This window comes from Stegastes partitus, unplaced genomic scaffold, assembly GCF_000690725.1.
Source record: "Stegastes partitus isolate 25-593 unplaced genomic scaffold, Stegastes_partitus-1.0.2 Scaffold71, whole genome shotgun sequence".
Classification (NCBI taxonomy): Eukaryota; Metazoa; Chordata; class Actinopteri; family Pomacentridae; genus Stegastes; species Stegastes partitus.
Window position 1 is genome coordinate 474,676 of NW_007577802.1, and position 7,985 is coordinate 482,660.

The 7,985-nt window shown below is 40.5% G+C and overlaps 1 protein-coding gene across 1 annotated transcript in view; it reads right to left on the reverse strand.

The window, feature by feature from the left end:
* LOC103353430 (probable phospholipid-transporting ATPase ID) overlaps positions 1–7,764 on the reverse strand; it is a 67,492-nt gene extending 59,728 nt beyond the window's left edge. Inside the window, exon 1 of the mRNA XM_008276414.1 lies at positions 7,103–7,764. The gene's annotated coding sequence lies outside the window, so the exon portion shown is untranslated. The remainder of the gene's footprint in view (positions 1–7,102) is intronic.
* Between the last annotated feature and the right edge of the window lie 221 nt (positions 7,765–7,985).

The window sequence follows — 7,985 nt, forward strand, 5'->3', positions numbered from 1 at the left end:
ATAGGAGTGATTAAATGATCTCCTCTGTTTATGTGTGATCCACTGAGATTGACCCAGCTGTTACATCTTTTGTTCTTCGCTATTTTCTTAATCTTTTACTGTTCTACCGCTTCTATTGCCCAGATCTTAAAGCTTTATCGATTATTGTTTTCCAGACTCTGTTTCAGGTTAATCTGTGGCTGCCCCCTAACTTAGCCACTAACCGTTAGCGTAGCTTTAGCCACGGTGGGAGCAGTTAGAGATTACAGAAAGACTAACAACAGAGAGAGGAGGCCGCATCAGACCTGAAGTAGCGCATTTAATTTATCAATAATCGGCCAATAAAAATACAGAGAGTCAGAAAAATGCCAAATATCAGCAACGATGATCGGTCTATCCCTAGGAAAGTCTTAACCAACTGTCAGTTTTGTTACCAGGTCATCTTTTAGAGGATTTGTTTCACAGCCAGATTCTGTTAAAAGCACAATATTAAATGAACTGTACTTATATAGCACCCTAAAAGTTTTGATTTACATTGACCTGTTTGCATAAACTCATACACCAATGGCGGTGAAGCTGCCATGCAAAGTGCCAAACGGTCATTGGGAGCGACTTGGGCCACAGTATCTTGAATCGCCAACCCTGTGACTAGTGGACAACCTGCTCTGCAAACTGAGCCACAAATCCATGAACAGAATATTTTAAATCAGCGATGTTCAGCAATGCAGCTCCCACCATGAACGTTCAAAGAGTTCAATCCTTCAAGCTGGCACTTTTCTCGCAATGAATTGATCTCCCTAAAACTCCATTTAGAGCCTGATTCCTGTTGTTGAAATACAAGTGGATGAACAACGGAGCTCCTGCTGTAGAAACGCAGCTTCTGATACAAAATACCCAATGTCCAACAGTCAATTTAGTGTTTCAAATTAATGCAAATGAACTACAACCAACCAGTCATATGAAAGAACCAGTGGACGGTTAGCTGCACATATGACCACATCCAGATAAAAACAGTACAAACCCTTCAATAAATAATCAAAACAAAGGCGTCACATGAACAGTATAAGCTTCAACAGTGTCAAAAGTCTGAAAACGTGATGTTCTTCAGTTTATCATAGATGACACCGATACTGGAGATATGATTTCCTGGGAAGGAACAGGGCAACACAACATCCTTACAAGTGTTAAAGTCTGTTGTCAAAGATTAGAAGACGGAAAGCAGAAAAAACAACATGTAGACATCAGCAGGTCAGCTGCAAAAGGCATGGGGCAGATTGTAATAAACAAAGAGCTGTAATCAAAATAAAAAAATGATTTTAAACACTATATGCACCCTAACAAGCGCAACTGAGGGCTGCTGACCTTCACCAAGAGGTTAATGTCACATTTTTAAATCTAATGGGTGGAAGATGTTGAACCGAAGGCCCATCTTTTGGTTTTGCCTTCTTGAGCAGAAGCTTCCTCTCTGTTGCACACACACACACCATATTTCCTGTGGCTTCTTATTTTATTCTGCTAATTTATAGCCTCAGCTCGTAACCTCACATCATGAGAAAAAAATAACTCTACTTTATACAGCGCAACCACTAAACTTTTCATGCTATTTTGTAAAATCTGATGATAAAATTCACGTTACAAACAGTTTTAATATATCTCCTCCAAAAACTATCAAAAATAAAAGCATCATATGAGTCCAAATTCTGAAAACATGACAGCACTTCTACGGCATGTAGGTGTGATTCCTCATGAACTAGTCAGGCATGACATCTCTACAAATCCTACATAGTTAAATGTCAAATGTAAAACAAAAAAGAAAAGCAGCAGCAGCTATAACACTATGTGGAAAGACGGAGTGCAGGTACAGGACCTGAGCTCACCTGAAAAGCCACATTTCATCTAATTTTTGGATAAATCCTCTTCCCAACGAAGAAAAACACAGCCGGCAGCCTGAATGGGTTCTCTACTACAGTTTATTATTTTCCCTCGTATCAGATTTCCTTGTTCTTTGTACCTGTCACTCACAATGACTGAAAATGAAATGAAACTCGGCCTCAATCTAACCGCAAACTCGGTTGAACAAACAGTACAACACACTGGGTTATTGCTGGGTCTTTCCTGTGAGCTACTGATTAACATCAGTTTGGGTAAATGAGTGAGTTTGGGATAACACAGTGACTCACCACTAAAAAAACTGTCCGACTCACGTCTGAAAGGAAACGAAACTGACTCCTATAAGCAACATTCACTGTGAGAGAATGTGTCTTTCTCTCACAAAAAAACTCCTTAAAAGCTGAACTGATTTATGACTTCAATGCTCGTACGGGTAAAAGAGGCAAACCTGAATGCATCGAGCGTCCTCCTGCATTAGGTAGTGACCTGAAAAAGCCCTTCTTCCTCACTGACAGACACTAACAAAGCAATAAAGGGAAAGTGAGGTGCAGTTATGACATAAGGACACAATACAGCATCTGGGCTTGGAGCACTGCACCAAAAGACCCAAACAATCAGCCTCTGAATTATTCACCTGACCTCTCGGGCCACAGGGCCGCTCCTCCTCTCAGCTTACCTGATAAAACACTGACATTTTGATTGACCTTTTAACCTCCTCGGCGCGGCATAAAGACTCAAACGCTCCGGCGGGTCGAACAATGGGCGGCTGTGGAGCTGCAAGTTTTGATGCACAATTAATGAATTTGTGTGAGGCTGCAGGTAATTGATAGAGATGGAGTCTGTTCAGTTCAGCAGCTGATGCTCCATCACATGAGTTTCAGATCACATCAGTTTTCCCCCCTGTTACACACATACATACAGTTTATTCAATACTGAATTTATTTTACATTTATTTGCAACATGCTACTTCTGTAAAACACTTCTCCAAACTAAATCTCGATACTATTCATATTGCTGTCAGACTGTTGGTTGCTCCACCACATTGGTCCAGACAGAAAAATCTAAACAACTGCTGGATGGATTTACAGGATGAATTCTACTAATCTTCACTGACTTTTCTTCGAGTGCAAAGCTTTTATTTGTCCTGTGAATGCAGCACCTCATAAAATTGAAAGCAGGGTCCAGTTTATTTAGATGTGAAGATGCTAAAAAACAATAAATCTGTCCCTAAAGTCAGTGTATAATTACAATGATGGTGATCTGAATAACAATGAAAACATTCCTGATAATCATTTTGGCCATAATCGTGCACCACTTTCTCTATCATAAAGTCGAACTTTGATTCTATCCTATAGTTTTTGTGATCAAATACCTGCAAAACTAACTGCACGGCCTCACCTGCACTTTGTGTCTTTTGTTATTTAGCAAACTTAAGCATAATGACACAATAAACTCAGACTGTGGGCATAAAACAAAAAAAACATTATCCGTGTTAAAGCATCAGCATGTCAAAGTATTCCAGCATTAGCATTTAGCTCAAACACAACCTCACAGAGTCACTCTCTTTTTCAGCCTATTTAGAAGGGAAAATGTGGAACATTTGTGCAATAAAATGTAAAAAAAACAAAAAAACAACAACCAGACTTAATCATATTCTGAGCGTTTAAGTCAAAGTGCTTACTGGTATTAGAATTAATGGAACCAATGCTGCACTGTGGGCTACTCTTTCTTTCAACGTATGGATTTCTATTTAGTCAAATCACAATAGCACAGCACAAACTGCAGCCTTAAGGCTAATTAATGCTTTCCACGTCTGCATGTCCAACATAAATCTCAGCATCTATCTCAGTAAACAAAGGCTCAACATGGATCCCTGTTCTGACAAGACATGCACCAAGAAGAAAAACAAATAGAATCACATGCACATCCACTGTCTGCTCTTAAGTCTGCATCGGTCATGTGGAACCATACACTGGCCTTCATGATGACAGATTTATGTTTGCTATTAAAAATAATCAGTAAAAAGCCTGATGATGGGAATAAAGACCCATGTTGTGTTTGAAGATTCTACTAAATGTCTCTCATCAATAGATCCTTGTGCCGGGCTCCAGAAGGAGACACATGAGACCAAAAATATGTTTGAGATAGCAAAGCTTTATGGACACTGACACACTCAAACTGACTCAGCATTCGCCCTGTGGTTCTGTTCACACCTGAAATCAACAGGCTTCAGGATTCAAGGATTCAGGATTAGGGTTGAACAGGATTCAACAGCTCACCGCCCATTAGTTTACACCTCAAACCGGAATGTGTCTTCACATCTTGAGTGACCATTTGTGATCGGATCTCCCTTCACTGTTCAACACGCAGATAAAGACGCACATCATTTTGCAGAGGAGAAGCAATCTAACAACACTGTCGACTAATCAGTGTGGCCACATGAGGTCCAGTCCACCTCCGACTGCGGTCTCTGCAGTCACACCTCAGTGCATCCTCAGAGCATCTTGTGCTGCATGTTTAACTGCAGTTTTTCTAAACGATATTGCAATTCTGGTTTGATTTGCGATGAAGTCCCCCCTACAGTTAATACTCACCATGTGATAAATCTGAAACGCATCGTGGAACATCATGAGGCGCCGTCAGAATCACGACTGCCACACAAGGAGGAGGACATGAATTTGTAAAACCACCGACACGTTCAAATCCCGGATCAGACATCCTACATAACATACAGTACATCCTAACTCGACTTCTAAATGAACAAAATCTGACAAAAATTCCCACCAGATCTCCTCAGAATCAGATGTTTTATGTACAATAACTTTTGTATCTTTCATGAAGCCAAGCAAAACGGTACCTTCATACTATGACTATTTTCAGGGCGTTAGAGTTCATGAGTCGGGTCAAAACTTTACACTTTTTCATTGGATCTATCATAGTTTCAATAGTAAAAATGCACCAATTTAATGTACATAAAATCGCGTAATAGAAACAATCCTAGATGTGTTTACTGAAAACCTATGAAAGTGCATTTCTGGTCAACTTTAAAGGTCACATGTGGGATAGGTGGTTGGTCAAAACAGGTTATAGAGAATGAAAGGTTTAAACCAGGCTCTTCTCCTAGCCATGATTCCTTTTGGGTCAAAACAAAAAAAATCAAATATCATCACACTTGTAAGATTTGAGAGTCTACCAACACCAGTAACTAAAACTGTGATGATTCCTGCAGCATCATTTTCTTGCCCCAAAGAAAAGACAAGTGTCGGACACCAACATTCAACATCATCACTGTTGTTCACAATCGGATGATGGAAACAGGCCGGCAGAACAAACTGACCCAACAAGAACTGAGGAGACTCTCAAACTTGCTGCAAACATGTTGGATCAGTGCGACATATCCTCACTATTACATAAAACACGTGAACGCGGATGTTGTTTCTCCATTTCACAACCACAAGCTACATTTACACATTTTTAAATCTGAAAAAACAAGTTAAATAACATCATCATTCCTGTGGTGGTTCTTATAAATTGTTGAAAATATAAAATGTCTCTTGGCCTAATAGTGGGCACAAAGACCCATGTTGTATTTGGAGATTATCTAAAGTGTCTCTCATTAATAGATCCTTGTGCAGGGCTACAGAGGGAGACACATGTGACCAAAAATATGTCAAATATAACTGAACATTTTCATTCGTTTGGTAAATACAAATGATGATGCCTGACACGTCGTAAGCTTGTCTCTGGGCAACTTCCCAGTTAGATAAATCTAACATTAGACACCTTATTTCACTCTTTTCAAACTGCAGTAACTAAGAAGAAACTACAGACTTCTCTGTGAGGCATCTTTGGATGCACGCGAGGCCTTTAGGAAACACTGTTAAACTGTAACGTCGAGCGAGAGTCTGCCTGTGAGGTGTTTAGGGGATGTCTGAAAACTGTTATGATCAGAAAAAACTCCTTGGTTACACTGTTGTCAATGTAAACTGCATGAATCTTTGCACGTACATCAGTCACACCGCAACACCCACCACCACAGAACATTCTCACCTTGTGGGAAACACCAAGACACACGGCATAACAGGATGCATTCACTACAGCCAAAACATGGCTAGGAACAGACATCAGCGTTCAAAAATTAGAATTGAAAATTCTGTGGCGTGACAAGTGCGTGACCTTCCCCCTCTCTACAGCTACAAATTTAAGCAGTGAGGAGAAAGAAAAGCTCATAAACATTAACACTTCTAAGGATGTGTTCCCAGAACATCTACTAGGATATGAAAATGAATGACTTCAATGTATGAAACATTCACCTGCACCTTTGTTCCTGTTCAGAATCTTTTCCATAATGTGCTAAGAAATTACCAATGTGCACAAAAACTGACAAAAAATGTTATAAATGTATGAATAAAAATGGCACAGTGAAAGACTTTGAGCGCACCTAAATGAAAAAGTTACCAAACGTCAATAAGGAGCTCTGCCTTTTCTCCTTATGGCTGCGGAGCTTTAACTGACTTTGTGGAAATTTCATAAAACAGCATTGAGCTGAAGGGGTCAAGAGGTCTCAGATGCCTGTGACTCCTGTGTTTAAGAGTGAATGTGTCCTTAAAGCTACAGCTGGCGGCTCATCAAACCTCTTCACTGTCTGTCCCTGAAGTATCTGCAGCACCAACACAGGATGTGAATGAGCTCCTCGCTGCACAAATTACTCATCACTGACATCACTGCCGAAACAAACGCGTCAACTGAGGAGTAGAAAGTGTACAAATTGTCAGCAGATCTTCTGGCTTTACAATCCTACACTGATCAGAGACTATTAGAGAAATAAGAAAACACACTGCGCTCTTAGAAGTAGAAGAGTTTCCTGGAGGAGCGCACCGATTCAACACAAAACCAAAGTAAGTGACTGTGATGAGTGATTTTTTTTTTTTTCGTTTCGAGAGAACAAATGAAAGTGAAGCTGAAGTTTTCCTCTTGTCCCAAACCCACACTGGCCATCTCTCCTCTCCCTGTTCATTCTTTCCGTTACTTTTTTTTGGTCCACTTCTCCCCGGAGGGCAGGAAAGACTCCTCGCCCATTCACTACAGCTTCCTACTCCACTGTCTTCCTCTCTTTTCTCCTCCATCTCCTCTTCTACTTTTTCTTCCCTCAAAATCCATCTCAGCCCTTCGACCCTCCTTCACCGTACCCCCCCCAAGAAGTCAGAAGTTAAGCAGCATCGGTGCGTCTTACCGTGCGTCCTGGCTTCGTGTGGTGCCGCCTGAGCCGCGCGTCTGTCTGCGGTTTTTTGAGGCAAGAAAAACACAAGAAAAGCTCCGGACTACGGGGAGAAACGAGGGCTAATGTTTTCCTCCCGTCTTCCCACTCCCTCCTCCTGCATTCCCCTCCCTCTCTCATGCTCTCCCCTCCTCTTACTTCCTCCTCCCTCCTGGCGTCTCCTCCCGTGTTCGGCTCCGTTCAGTTACAATGACACTCAACGTGCGTCAAAACGCGGAAACAAACTTTGAGAAAGAACTTTAACTGGCTGGTCACGTGAGGTGAGAAGTTAATTAGGAAGTTTGGGTCGACTCTGACCTCTAGTTGGCGAAGATTAAACGTGAAAACCTTTAGAGAAGCAACAGCTGATACTTATTTTCCTAAACCTACTTCTCGCCTTGAAATCTGATATTAAAGAGAAATATTTCAGCCCAAAAGGATCGAATTGGTGAAAGAGATACTCAGAAACACTAATACAAAAAAGAAAAGAAAGAGTACATTTTTACAAGGTTTTCTTTTTTTAAAAAATGAATTGAAAATGTTTGAAAAAGTATGTTATGTTGTGTATTATCAGGAAAATGTACTGACACCTTCACAAGGCTCTACATCGTTACACATCACATAAAATTATTTTAAGGGGGGAAATCACAGCATTTGTAAAGCTGGGGCCATGTTTTGTCATTTCTTATTGAAAATTTGATGAATTGACTAATGTAAGCTGTGTCTGCTTTTAAAACGGGTTGGATGACAGTAAAGAAAATGTTTTCCTGCTGATCAAGTAGACTGTATAATCACATTTAAATGTCAAATGATTCAAAACTGCATCATCTCTCGATAAATAGATTGTTTCCAATTTGAA